Source organism: Sciurus vulgaris (genome assembly GCF_902686455.1).
Source record: "Sciurus vulgaris genome assembly, chromosome: 4".
Taxonomy (NCBI): domain Eukaryota; kingdom Metazoa; phylum Chordata; class Mammalia; order Rodentia; family Sciuridae; genus Sciurus; species Sciurus vulgaris.
Window position 1 is genome coordinate 173,742,880 of NC_136464.1, and position 15,025 is coordinate 173,757,904.

Sequence of the window (15,025 nt, forward strand, 5' to 3'; positions counted from 1 at the left end):
ATTACCTCCAAAGTCCCTCTCTCCAAATACCATCTTCTCAGGGTTGGGACTTCAACATCCAAACTCTGGTGGAGGCAGGGGTAAGCACAATTCAGTTCATAATAAAGTTTAAGCAAAGGAGTGTGGAGAAAAAATAACATTTTTATTTTTGAATTTCTATCCTGGCTGAAGTGTACAAAAGGGCTTGCATCAGGAGACCAGCTAAGAGACTCTTTTCAATCATCAAAGAAAATGGCCTTGATTGCTTGGACCAAACTGTACCAGGAGAGTAAGGGGAGGCATTTCCAAACATTCAGGAGGTGAACTTCACAGGCTTTGCTAATGAATTTCAAGTTGTGGTTGGGGAGGAGGATCCAGAAAGACTGGTAGGTTTTTGGTGTGTGTAATTGAGTATCGTGTCAAAGCTTGAGATAGGAATCATGAAGCCAGCAAGTTTGTGCACGGCACCTTGCTGAACACAATGGAGAGTATAGAAATAACTAAGGAAAGCTTTCGTTTAGTGATCATTTATCAGGTACCAGCTACTGTACAGATGTTCGAGGTGCATATCTTAACATATTATATAAGCTTTGCCCTCTGAGATGGGAAGATCGACTCAGACATGCTACCTACAGCAGACCACATGGTTCAGGGTTTTAAACAGTCTTCCAAAGGAGAACCTCAAAGAAGCTAATGTGGACAGGGAAGACGGGAGGGAAGAAAGGAGAAAACTTTCCACTAGAAAGTTCCTTCAGGAAAATAGGAGAAAAAATTGGCTAGAAAGGGAGGGTCCTGGTTATGAAGGACCGTGAAAGTCTATAATTTGGATTTAATAGATGGAAAGGTTTGAGTAAGAAAGGAACATGACTTTACATGACTTAGGAAAACCTGTCTGACAACAAGGGAGATCAGCTCGGAGTTGAGGAGGCTGGAGTCCCAGAGGCCATTAATTAGCATTCATGTCATGCAGGTTATAGGTCAGAATTCTGGACTAGCTGGGAGGAAAATCAACAAGACTTAATATCTCTGGGTGAGAATGGAGGACAAAGATGTCTACAGTTTCAGGATTAAGATTAACGGATGGGAGGATTCAAAGTCAGGATGCAAGGGAGATGGGGAGAGGAGACTCACGAGCCTAGGACCATCTATGTGCGTGAAGTATAATATTAACTATCTGGATATTTTAAAATAATTTTCTACCTGTTTGACCTCAAAGCTAAATTAAATTTCCAGAAAATGATAGTATAAGAAAGTCTATAAGCTATGATAGTTGATGGGAATGAAAAAGAGAATTTTAAGTATAAAAATGGAGGGGAATAAAGCATGGTCTTCTGTTGAAGAAAATAACCCACAGTCGTATGGAAAGGTGTGTTTTAAGATGCGGTTTGTGAAATAAAAGGAAACTATTACATTCCAGATACACTAAACAGTCGCTTATAAAAAAAAATAGTGTTGGGTTCAACCTTTAAGATGAATAGGGGCTTTGTTCCTGTCTTGGTCGAGTCGTGGAACCATCATACTTAATTTTTAAAATTCACAATGTTGTGTTTAGTGGAAGGAAATGTGTGCTTATTGTGTTTTCTAAATGCCATATGTTTTTGTTTTTGTTTTCAAAGCATGCAGAAATGCTGTTGACTGGAAAAAATAAATAAATAACCCCAACTAACCCTTCTGTTTCTCTTTTCTTACTTTATCTCAGAGACCCCAGCACCTCCTGGAGCATCTTTAATGACCAGACACCTGGGGGTGCCCATTGAATCACAGGCCATGTGTAGTCAGCAGTACATACCTTCCTGTAATCCTGGCTTCCTGTGGGGCAGTGCACAGTGTTCATCAACCGCCGCCTAAGACGGTTAAGGCACACCTAATTCTCTCCTGGGTACCTGCCAGGAGCACAAAAGTGTAATGTGTAGATATCAATTTTATTGTTCAGCATTCCCTAATTGAAGTCCCCAGCGGTCTGAAAACTTAGATGAAAGATATATGGGCTACAGTAATTAACCACTGCAATAACAGATATTGTACAGGAAAACTGTGTGCTAGGGCTACAAGCATGTTATGATTTTTGAATCTGTGCTTGGGCTAGCACACTCTCCTTCAATCCTGGAAACCCTACGTAAACGTTCCATAAGGTATTACTTTCCATGCAGATATTGAATTGTTTTTCTTAAAAAAAAAAATACACACACACACACACACACACACACACACACACACACACACACACACGCTTTGTCAATGCTGTAACGACTTCAGTTCCAGGTACAACCTGGATTTCTTTGGAATCTGCGGAGTTTCGCGTTTCCCAAAGTATTACGGTGCAGCTGCAAGCTTCGGGCTGGCTGTCTGCAAGCGTGTTTTCCTGAGCTACCCCTCTTCCTGCTCTGCCAATTATGTGCCACTTTGTCTTGGTGCTATGATTGCTTTCTTCGGAGAGGGAAATTCCTCTTTCATCAGTATGGATGCACTGTTTTCAGACGCTGCAAGTGCTGTGTTGCTGTGTCAGTCATCCTATTAGGGCCAGTTTCAGACCAGGAGGGCTGACGAGCTGGCTGCGGATTGGCCGGCCGCGGTGGGCGGGGTTTGTCGGAAGGAAGGGCCGCAGCTTACAGCAACAGAGTTTAGACTGTCTTTGCTTCATCATCTAAAGGTAAAATTTTCCAGATACGGCAGACGGCTTTCAGAGTACAATAAACACGGAATGAGAACCATTTGCATGGAAATTTCTCCCTCATGATGCAGTGGAGAAGCCTCGGCCACTCGATTCTGCCAGATGTTCCTGGGGTTACTGTACATGGGAAGGACAAGCAGAGCTAAACAAGGTAGGAGAACCCCCCCATTTTTTTTTTTTTTTTTTTTGAATGTTTAAAGAGTTTGCTGCAGTATGCTGCATTCCATGTGTGTTGCTTCGGGAAGCCAGGGAGACCGGATTCCACTAATTCAAATGTGATACTTGCAGGGAACCCTGGAGTTTTACGTAACATTTTGATTTGAGAAAAAGAAATGGCAAAGCTTGAATCTATGCCGCCTGTTCGGAGTGAGGCATCAAACCGAGTTTTGATCCAAAGAATAGATCCACGTATGCTTATTTTTAAAACCATTTACAATCTTGGGAGCAATCTTATTTTCTTCTTATAAAAATTTTTCTTTGCTCGTATAGTATAGCTCCGGCATAGATAAAGTTCACATTGGTCTTCTTACTGGAAAACAGACTTGCAATTAGGAATGAAGGAGGAAAAAAGAAAAAACAAACAAACAAAAAAAAAAAAACTTCATGGTCAATAATCAGCGATTGAATGTTTGAGCTGAAAATATGTCTATTTATTGGAAATGAGGGACCTCCCTCGCTCTACAATGCTGAGCTTTAATCGAGTTTCAAAGGCACATTTCTAACAACCTAGCAAGAGGTAGCTTTCTGGCAAGTTTTCGATACTGTAGTTCAGTGTTTACATTTCTTTTCCTGGCATGTCTGAGCCTTTGTTTCCAGCTTAAAAGTGGAACCATTATATTCAAAAGTAAAGCTGGGTTAATAATGCTTACTGCAATTATCTGATCTGTATGCATTTTTAATGAGAACACACAGCCAGCAGAATAATTTAATGAGAGCAGGCTAGCTTTTAAAGCCGTGTTTTCACTGTGCCGAACCATATCAACTTTCTTGCCGAGAAGCAGCGGTGAGAAATGATGGAGAAGATTTATTTTTAACACACTTGGCTCAGGAGAAGGAAAGGATATATTTGTTAAAGAATTCTTTCTGCCCTTTTCCGTTTAAAATTTCTGCCAGGCATGGGGAAACTGTGCCTTTTTGTTAGGCCTCGGAAGCATGTGTTTACAATAAATGTGTAACATTTTTAGAATAGTTAGCAAGCACTGGAGCGAAGAAGAAAAAAAAAAAATTGACTTGCCTGAGCACCATGAATCTTGTTCAAGAGCGTTACTGTCTCTTTAATACACAAAGGTTAAGTGGAAAGATGTTTGTTAATTGGGAAATGTGTGCATTTGTGGACAATAAGGTAAAAAAAAAAATCAGGCTGGGGGCATGGTATAATCTTTACGTAAGAGGAAGTTTCTTGAGCTCTCCTCTGGAGGGGCGGCAGTGCTCATTTAAATAACGGCAATGCCACGTAGATTCTTCTAGACCCACCGTTTTTACTTTCAAGGAGAAGTGCAGGACACTAGCCCAGAACTTCTGACGTCATCCCCCAACTATTTCTGCTGTGTGTTCTTTTATTCGAGCTCGTGGAGAGGAATATTTCTCCATGTCCTGGCCAGGAACATTCTACTCCCAGTCGGCAGGACCTGAGTTATGGCTCTGCGTTTCGGCCTGTCCTCTGCACACCCCAAGCCCATCCCCCTTGTAACTAGGGCATCGTCTCCTACCTGCTGGTCAGCACAGGTTTTCTGCAGGGTTCTGGCTTAGCTGGTGAAAAGCGGTGGGGAGCCCCGGCTCAGCTCTTTTTCTGGCCTAACTTCCCCTTGGTGCAGGCCAGCAGTGCCACCTGTGTGGACGGTCCCCCTGGGGTGGGGGTGAGTGCCAGGTCCCCTGCAGCCATGATCTAGGACACAGGTTATGCCCCCAGGTTCAAGGCTGGTTGTGATGTTGGAGGACAGCTGCTTTTTATAGGTAAAGTGCCATGTCCTTGGGCAGATGGCCCAAAGGAAGGAAGGAAAGAACAATACTACCGACTGGTAACCCCCTGTCACAGGTGCCACCCGGGTTGTGGAGATCAGGAGGGAGGTTAGTGTTTATTCAGAAGCCTCGTGAGAAGTGATTTTGCTTAGAACACGCTGGAGTTTGCCGGAGTTCCCTCTGCTAGTTTGTGTCCTCCTCACTACTTACGTAGCCTGAAGCAAGTGCCTCCCTCAATATTTCTGTCTCATAACAGAATTGGATAATTCTTGCTGTACTTTCATGATTCTAGCACTTTAGGAGACCTTGACCTTGTATCAATTGAAAGTTGTTTTTCTCTTGGTACAATGAGCTATTTAAAGTGCCGAGGGATGAAACCTTGGTGGTAAGAAACCGTCAGCAATGCCTTGGGGTATTAACACAGGCATGTATACAGCTCTTCACTCTCTGCTCCTGTAAATATTCTATCGATATTTATCCTGAGACCCACAAATAAAATTTCCAAGGAAATCAGAGCAGTGCTGTTTACATTTTCTCCATTGATCTAGTCTAGCATACCAGAAACCGAGCTCGCCAGACTCTTCCAGTGATGGGCCTCAGAGCGCCCCAAGCCTCTTGTGCTATTTTTACTCTGACTTTTGTATTAAATTTGTGAAAGTGGAGTGAATAAAAAGAAAACAAGAGGAAGGGAGAAAAATGTGCTTGTGAAATATACTGGTCATGTAGCTTTATTGCTTAACAGCCTGCCTTCTTTCTGCTCGTTGTTTTAATTTGCTGTTGCTATGGTGAAAACAAATCAATATCACATGGCCACCAGCCAGTCCCGCGCTTGGGGAGCGCCATAGAAATTCAAGATCAGGTACTCAAGATTCCAAGCAAGAATAGGGAGAAAAGGATCTTTAGATATCATGCTTAAGAGAACTCCTCATAGTAGAAGCAGTAGGGTCAATCTTGAATGTGGTTTGTTTGTTTTGTTTTGTTTTTTTCCTCTTCCTTGCTTCCTGCACTTTCCTATTGGTAACAAGAAAAGGATGGGAAGAAAGACATAAAGATTTGTTTACGTTTTCCAAAAGAGCAAAACAGCCTCAACATAGGAGTAGATGGGAGGCATCGCAGAAGGCAAAGATTCAGATTTAACTTCAAGACATGCTGGTTGCTAAAAACAATTGGGGCCCTTTAACATCTTCAGGCAGAGCTGCCCATCAAAACTGGCTGCCTCATGAAGGTTTACCAATGTCACATCACGCAGAGAAATCTGGCATCAGGGAAGCAGGTGGGCAGTGGAAGAGAAGGGTGTTAAGGGAAAGTAGAGAGGCATGATCTCACCTGAAGAAAACTGTCAATCAAGTCAGGCCAGGTGAGCATGAAAAAGGGTGAGAGGACATTTTCCCCTTTTCACAAAACCTGCCCCAGGGTCAGCCTAAAGCCCCAGCAGGGAGAGAAGGGAAGAGACTGCAAAGAGAACTGAAGGGTTAGGAGCCCAGGCATCCCTTCTAGAATGATCGTCTGAGTTGGATGGACATGGACACGCACTGCTGTGTAGTGCGAGCAACTTGATATTTCGTGATTCAGGAGAATGTCTTGGAAGAATGGAGCAGGAAGAGTTAGCCCAGCTTTGTGAAGCATTTACAATAGTATTTTTTCTTCCTCTATCTTTTTACTCAACTCGGTTTTTGTTTTTCTTCTTGAAAAAGTGCACAAACTGTTCATTGCAGCTGTGGTGTAGTCATAATCAGGAGTCAAAGTGACACATAGCTGCCTCCAGCTGCACAGCATTGTTCATAGAGACTAGCCCCACCTCCGTTGCTGAGCAGGAAAACAGGTGTGAAAGGTAAGGCCCTAGGGGTTCTTTGTGAACCTGAGCTCTGAGGGTGGTGGATAAGTTTTCTGGCAGCATACCCCCTCAATATGGCAAAAACGCTCGGTAATAAAATCGGACTCAACAATGCACCTTAGTGTTTTGACAAAGAATGCATTGTTCTAAGACATCCCCCATCAGCATATTCCATCAATCAGTCAACAAGTGTTTGTTAAACACCTCTTGGGCTCCTGGGCTCTTGCTATGCATTTAGAAAACCAAGCTGGTTACCCACCACCCGCCTTAGTGTGTGCACTAAAATGCATGGTATGAAATTGTAACTTTCAGAGACTTGAATAATATTGTTATTGGCTAACATGACATTAGCATTGTTGATTTCATTAGACATTGATTTGAGGTGTTGGTGTTTGGGGGAAGAACAAGAAGAATCTTGAGTTTTCCATAGCTATGGGTGAGCACTTTCTTCAGCTGTTATATTTGTCTGCATAAGTGCTGTTTAAATAACATATAAAGATATGAGATGAGCAGTAGGCATGTAAGAATGCTCAAACAATCCAAAATAGAAGGCTCGAGAGCAGTCGCTGAGCCCTGAAGTAACTGGGGACCATAGGCACATCATTTGTAAAGCCTCAAACATCAGCCCAGAGACAAAAGGAAATCTTAGACCCTCTCCCACTTCTGAGCCACAGGGTGCCCCCTGAAGCCCCTGATGCAATTAGCTAACCGTCCCCAGTCCCCATCTCCAGCAAGGAAATCTGATACCTGACCCTGGAGGGTTCTACTTCCCCTTTTTTCCCTAAAAGTAGAGTTCATTTTAAAAATTGGTTTCCCTGTTTAAACACCCTAGTTGTTTTGTTGTGCTGGGTCTGGGAGCCGTTTTCTTTCTTTCGTTTGTTTTTGTTTTTGTGTTTGCTGGGGGTGGGGGTGGGGAGGATGGTTCCCCTAACATCCGAATTAACATCCATTTTTTGGGCAAAGACAAACTACATGGTTAAGGGACCCAGTGAGGGGAAGACTGAGGACTAGCCATGCTTCCAGAAGTCTTCTCAGCCCTGGGTCCTGGCAGTCGGGGAGCAGGCTCCAGGCAAGCTGGTTGTCCTGGCAGAGGTCTGGGGGTGGCGAGCCACCTGGGAGGAACGGAGGAGAGGAGGCCCACTGAAAGTGCTGCTGGTCTGGTCCTAGCAGGGTGCAGTCCACAGCAGCCAGAAAGGAGAGGCTTACAGACAAGGTAAGAGCAGTTAGGCACACAGCTGTCTTCAAAGGGTAATTAACATGTGTAGCTACTTAAACTTTGAAAGGCTTTCGCTGGCATTATCTCTATTAACAGTTCAAATGGAGAGTTGAAAAGGGGGAGCCTAGAATTAGGGCACTCTGGCAAGGGCCTGCTAGGTAAAGCTCCTCTAGGAGATGAGTTATAAACTACATTTTAAAAACTTTTATAAACCAGATTTTAAAAACTTTTATTCATTGGTATTTTTTTCAGTGCTTGAATTTTGAAGCACAAGAAAAACTTAGTGATGTGAAGCATCTCACAGGACCTCTGTCCAGCTCCTGTCCCCAGATGCTTCCCTGGATAGCATGTGCATTTAGACTAGACTTGGGGACCACAGGCAGCTAGAGGCCAAGGCAAAGCAAGAATGGTGTTGATTGCCCAGCTCAGGCTTTGCACCCCAGGCACCCGGGGACGAAACCTGTGTTTGCTCTGTCTCCCAACTGAGTCAAACAACAGACAGATGTTTCTAGAAAATGCAATTCCCTAGTGTTGTAACTGGCCTGCAGGCCTGGGAGAAAGCAAAGTCAACAAGGAAATCAAAATTCAGAGTATTCCATTTTTTCATGAGAACATCTCATTGAGTTCTCTTATGCCTGATGAAAGGTGGGGAAGAAGTTCATATTTGGGGGCTTGTATTCTGAGCAAGGTGCTTTACGGACACATGTGATCAGAACCTAAGAAGAGCCGGAGAGCCCATAAAATTAATGCTACTCCCAGGGGACCACTGGAAGAGAGCTCTGAAAGACTCAGGAACACACACACGACCCCACAGCTAATGCCTGGCTGAGCCACTGCTTAAACTCAGGCCCCTGAGACCCTCAAGCCCTACAGGTAGGCAGCACTGTGGCACTATCTAAGCAGATCGAATTGAGAAAATAAAATAATCCATTTGCAGAAAGAAAGAAAAGCTCAAAGTAGAGATAGGAGAGCAGTCATTTTAGAAGTCTCAGATGTACTTAGTGTAGCTGACGGTGTAACGTGAGGGTAACATCTGACATGTGTATATGTCATTTCCATATTTGTGCTTATTGCCTCTTTTAAAGGTCATATGATGCTCCCTTTACCCAGCCTGATAAATTAAATGAGAACTGAATTTGAGTGAGGTTAAGCAATACGCTGAAAGTTTTATTAGCCAAAAAGTGGAAAAGTTGTTAGTTCCCCAACCCATGGGGATCCATCTATGCATACGATACTTAATGAGATAAATGAAATGACACTGTTGTCAGATGTGGAGTCTTCTTGTAATGCATGTTGTGCAGTTGAATGGAGCCCAACCCAAGCAATTTTGGGAAGACAGTAATGTTTTTAATTAAGAGATTGAATTATTCTAAAAATCTATAAATTTTTGGCATCCTAAATGCAAGCTTCAATTAATCAAACTAAAAGTATCAGTGAAGCATATATTATATAAATGATTTAGTACGTGTCATTTTAATGTTTGGAGAGCTCAGGAAAGGAGAACTCCATTTAGAGTAGCAGATAAGGTTTCATGAAAGAAGAGCTACTTCCTCTGGCCTGAGTGGATATATTTTGTCTAGCTCCTAGTTTCTAATGTGGAATGTCTACACCACAGGCCCGGGGCAAGATTATGCATTGGATACGGAAACAGTTGAACTTACATCTTGTATATTATTTAGCTTATCCTTTTAAAAAGTCACTTTTCATATATGAGAAATGTATGGTACATGTTAGTTTTGTCATGCAGTCATACCATTTATAAATAAGTCACTATCCTTATGATGATTGTTTCTGCTAAAGATATTTTTCTGATAAGGAAGTACAGTCAAATGTTTGGAGAGGCCAGGGGTCAAAGTCTCAGGAAGGAGGGATGGCATGATGCCAGCAGGGAAACCTGACTTTAGAGAATAGGAATGAAGTGTTGGGGGTTGGGGGAGCGGGAGAAAAGGTTGGATGGAGGCCTGGAATTGGCATAAGGAAGAACTGAATGGCCATGCCAATAGCTCATCACCTGTAAGACAAGTCTAATGCTTTATAAAGATCCAACTGGGACTTGTAAGATAGGGTCAGAGGTTAGAACTTTCATAGTGAGTGATGCCACTAGTCAGAAAGAATTTGTGATATTCTGGGAATAATGTGGGAAGAAAGTGGATGAACCTGGGTGTGAGAATGGAGGAGAAAGGGCAGATCCAGAAGGCACCTTGCGAGGAACCTGAGAGAAGCTAGTGAAAACTAGCAACAGCCAAAATGACCTCACACTTTCTCTCAGGAGCAATATCGATGGTACCATGACCGAAATGCATGTAGGGAGATCAAAGGGACCCATCAATCAATGGGGACAGGATAGGAGAGGAAGGGAGATGGGGAGCCTTTGGTTTGGGGCATGGTGTTGTTAGCTAATGATGGGACACCTGAGTGGAGATATCTCATAGACATTTGACAGGGTGTGAATGGAGACCAGCCTAGAACCCATGCTTCCAGGGTGTGCCTGAGACACAACTGTGCTGAAGCCATAGTTGAAGCTGTGGAAAAAAGGAGCATAAACATAGAGAGACAGGCAGATGACCAAGAATGAGACTTGCGGAAGGCAGCCAGTGGCCTGGAAGAAACTAAAAGCTAATAAATCGTGAAAATGCATACCCACAAGAGACCAAAAATGTCTAAAACACTAAGTGACACTATAAAGCACCATAGTACTGTCCCGTGATTTCATGGGAAAACAGCGGAGCCTTCTGCATCGACTTTCCTGCTGCACGTTTTACCCTCTCTGGCGTGCCTCCCTGGCCCGGGTCCTCCTGGAGGTGCTTACTGGTTCAGTGTCACGTTTAGAACTGCATACTATTGAGTGGATGAGGGAACACTCTATAGCTGGATTTTTCATGTATGTATATGTATGGTGACTCTTTTTTTAAAAAAAGTAGACTTGTTAATAACTACCTTTTAAAATATGAATTTTGGGGATATTACTGGTTAAGATAATCATTGCAGAGTGGTTGGAAGTATCACTGGACACCACTTATGGTGTTCTCCATGACCCTGGGGATTCATTCTTCCTGGATCTAGAGGATCTCAGTCGAAGCCAGACATTAGGACTGTGCCGAAGGACACAGACTTTCAGGATGAGAAAGTACTTGGAAGTATGCAAATGGTGGATGCCCTTGTGCCAGAGGCTTCCAACTCCTAACCCAGAGCAGCACTTGACAGACCTCCTGGGCCTGCGAATCACCTGGGGAGCTTATTAAAAATGTAGATTCCGATTCAGTAGGTCTGGGGTGGGGTCAGTTCTACTTTTCTAACAAGCTCCCAGAGGAGGAAGATGCCGCTCCTGGGGAGGCTGTAGCCTACGGTGGCTGCTTTGCATAAATGTGAGTGGCAACAGGCGCTGGTTCTGGGTGGCTTCAGTGGGGAGCGCTCTGGAGGGCTGGAGGCCAGCGCCAGAAGGCCTCTCCAGGCTGCTCAGTCTCAGCACAGAGCTGAGGCTGGACTGCCAGAGCCACCAGGCTTCACCAAGATTGCTAGGGTGAAGGTGAGAAGCAGCTCTGTAGCCACACACAACCAGTGTGTGGATGTCACTGGGAGCTGTCTCTTGTCTCTCTGGATGCAGACTCTCCCATTCCCCCTGGCTTTTGTTCCCACCACCAGGGAGGACTGGTGTGTTTACACATCTGCTCCAGAGACTTTTTCTCCCTAAGAAATAATTGGAAATCAGCCTTAAATTCCCTTTTTTCTAGATGTAGGGCAGAACCGGAGCTGGAAAGTCTGATGTGTCTGTTTCAGTCCTTACAACCCCCCTCCCCGTGCATTACTTCTGGGAACTGACAACCCATTCATTCCCTTAAGATGTAGGTAATGCTCTTCCCTCCTCATTCTCTCCAAAAAATATGAAGATACAAAAACCATTAACATTGCATTTGTTTAAACATGCTAGATTTGAAGTCTTGCAGTAAAAATGAAGACATTTTTAGAAGAGAGAGCCGTCTAATGTAGCCTCAGCAAGCAGGTCCAGGCCGGGTTAAAGACATACCTCCTTATGTCTTATTCCTTATGCTGCATCTTCTAGGGTGCTTCCTATTTCTGTGTGTCCCACATGTGGCCCCTCTTACGTAGAACCAGGAGTTGAGCTAAACTGATTTGGAGGAAGTCTTCTCTGCCCAGATGCCCATTTAGTCCGCACACAGATGGCTGGTGTTTTTATGCATTTTTAATTTGCCAATAACCTTTTAGGAATGAAACGGAGCAAATGTTTATTGAGTTTATTGAGCGTCTACTATATGGCAAGCCCTCTTCTGCTCAGAGCTTTGTGGACATCAATTCAATTAAAACTTTTCATGAACAAAATGAAGCTCAGAGACTGAGTGAAGTTCACACACGAACCAGTCACAGAACAGGGTGAAACCCACGTCGGTAGACTCCAAACACCCTGCCTCTGTTCACTAGTTGCAACACAAGGGGGTTGGGGAAGGGGGTTGGGGGGTTGCTCTAGGAAAACTTCTGCAGACACAAACTGTTGGCAGAACTCACTGAAGAGTTAAACAGAAAACAAACAACGACTCCTGGCATGCTGCACCAGCAGGCGTTCAGTTTTAGCTAGGAGTCTCTCTCACAAAGGGACTTGGTACATCTCTGGGGGTGGCGAGGCCATTGTCTCCATTATTGGATGTGATGAGTTGGCCTTTTCATTACTTTTGAATCTCATGTGTGTGCAAGCGCACACCCTGAATGAAACTTAAAGGACCTGATGAGTGTCAGTTTATATAAACAACTGAAATAGATACCGTAGGTAAAAGCTCATTGTCAACAGCAAGACTTGGCCACCCTTTGAGAGATCTCTTAGCAATCCCTCCTTTCCATTCCAGCTTCCCTTCCCCTGCATTCCTGTTCCGATGACATCCCACTCTCCCCGCCCTGAGATGCTCGTCCCTCCCTGACTGCTCAGGCTGTCTGCCTCCCGTGATTCTCTCCCCGCTGCCTTCTCCTGCGCCTCCCTAACCTATGGTCTTCCTTCTTCTCTTTTGTTCTTCCTCCCATCCCCAGTAGATGTTAGGACAGATGACCTTCAGCTGAGTGGCACAGGGAGATGCCCCTCATTTCCAGGTTCTCTCCATGCCTGACTCTTGGCGGGAAGAAGTCATGATTGATTTCCCCCTTAGGAAACCCATCATTTGAGCCCAAGAGTATCAACTTCCTGCCAGCCACCACAAAGACCATCCCCTCAGGAAACAAAACAAACCCTATCTCTAGAGTTTCCCTGTTTCTTTTCTTTTAAGTTCCCGGTGCTACTAGGCTGCAATTAAGAGGCAGGATCAAAGGGACTAGCTGCCCCTGGGGCTGGGAGAGCTTTGGTCTCTTTAACTCTTTACCCTCCTGACTTGCTACTCCAGTTGCCACCTGGTTGCTCAGGGCACTCAGGGACCAGGAATGGGAGTTTGCTGTGGGAAAATGTATTAAAATTGATGGAAGAACTTGGCACACTACACAGATGAAAATCAGGAAGAAATCCCAAGTAGAGAGGCAGAGATTATCCAGAGCAATTCATGCCTGCCCTCTACCATAACCCTGACCAAGTGTTTCTGGCCACTGGGTGTCTTCCCCTAGCAACCGGATAGACACAACCCCACAATGTGTACAAGCCATAACGTGATTGGAAGTTATTTCTCATGCCGGAATGAAGTGTGACTCCTGCTCACCCTCATCCTCAGCCTCCTCTGGGGCTCTGGAAGCAGGTCAGATGTCTTCTTAGCAGGTTAGGCCCTTCACATTTTTAAGGAAGTCAGGCTTCGTCTAACCGGACCAATATGGCGCCTCCTTATTCAGGGTATAAGACACTTATTTAGGGATACCAAGATACTCGACTTTTCCAGCAGGTTTGGCCCATTGTTGACCCATTTTGAACACAGAACCAACAACGATGGAGAAAGGGGTGGGGTTCTCCATTTTTCCCTCAGCCCTACTCAGGCCTGAGCACAGTGGGAAAAGTCCACAGATGAAGGTGCAGGTTGGAGGAACAGACATCTTCCACACTGCAAGGAATGCTTTAAAATTATCTTCTGTCCCAACCGTAGCCTATTGCCATCTCTGAAATACCTGCCGAGATGTTAGACAATGGCTTGCAAAATTACACCAAGGATGATAGATGGACAGACAGAGATTTAGATGAACATAGAGTCACATCTTCACATCATTTGAACAATACACTAACGCAGTTTTCAGAGATAAAGTGCATGGTTTGGGTTTCCTTTTGTTGTTTGAGTTTTTCTGCTCAGCTAAACAGTGATCATATTGGCAGCAGCCCTCAGCCCTCCTGAGTTCCTCTGTGACTCTCAGCACCGAGTCTCCAGCAGCTTAGAGATGCACCCCACCCTTGGTAAGTGCCAAGGTCACTGAAGGGACTAATTAATCCCAGCTCCAGTCAACGGCTGACCACATCAACCTGCTGCCTTACTTGGAGGCAGAGAGACCAGGAAGGATTTCTCCCCTCAGTTCCACCAGGCCCACTGGGCACCCTGACCAGACAGGGATGGTAGGAGGGCGCTGAGCCATCGCCTCCCCATGGTGGCCAGGTTTCATCTAGAGAAGACAGGAACCTGCCCCAGACTCTTGGGCTTACATTGAGACAAACTTTCCAATGTTTCGTAGAAAAATCTTCAGGTCAATATTTAACAGAAAGATCCCTGGGCCCCTACTCTATCCTACACTCTGCCCCCACCATGAGTTTTATTAATGTCCTATTAACCCCACCATGCTCTACCATACTGAAAGCTTGCATTTACTGCCCATTTTCCAGCTACCCCCTAAAGAGCATGAATTCCCCATCTCAGGGTGAAATTTATGGTGTGAAACCCAGAACACACTAAATAATGGATCAGAAAAAGTCACTGGGAGTGACAGTTTCTGGAAAGACTGACAACCAGGAGCCCAGCATGTAGCTCTGGAGATGGCTGCTGTTTAACACTGTGTAATACTGGGCTGGGCCTGGGCATGAGCTCCCTCGGCCAGATACGTGCTGGGTCTTGAGTTACTTATTCTGCAGCTGTGGAGTTTTATTTGATGTTCTGATCTCTTCCTTCCAGTTTGATAAATTAGCAGGAAAAGCATCAGCGCGGCCTGGTGCTTCACCAAGCCGACAGCATGGAGCCCGCATCTGAGCGGCCCCTGGAGCTGCATTTCAGAGATGGCCCTCTGTGGCCCCTGCCTGCCTGGGCCCCAAAGCTGCTGAGGCAAGGGACATCAGCACAGGAGTTAGTTTCCCATTACAGTTTGGCAGAACCCCACAAGTCCTGGAGTTGGGTCTGTGACACTCCATCTCACTCACTGGCTCAAAAAAACAAAAAACAAAAAACAAAATCAAAAACATATGTTCAATTGT

At 44.7% G+C, this 15,025-nt stretch overlaps 1 protein-coding gene across 8 annotated transcripts in view; it reads left to right on the plus strand.

Moving 5' to 3' along the window:
• Positions 1 to 2,558: 2,558 nt before the first annotated feature.
• Positions 2,559 to 15,025, plus strand: part of MBNL2 (muscleblind like splicing regulator 2) — a 150,538-nt gene continuing 138,071 nt past the window's right edge. For 2 of the 8 annotated variants that reach the window (XM_079137711.1, XM_079137712.1), the window contains exon 1: positions 2,559 to 2,801. The gene's annotated coding sequence lies outside the window, so the exon portion shown is untranslated. The remainder of the gene's footprint in view (positions 2,802 to 15,025) is intronic. The other 6 variants (XM_079137710.1, XM_079137714.1, XM_079137713.1 and 3 more) reach the window with 4 other exon arrangements.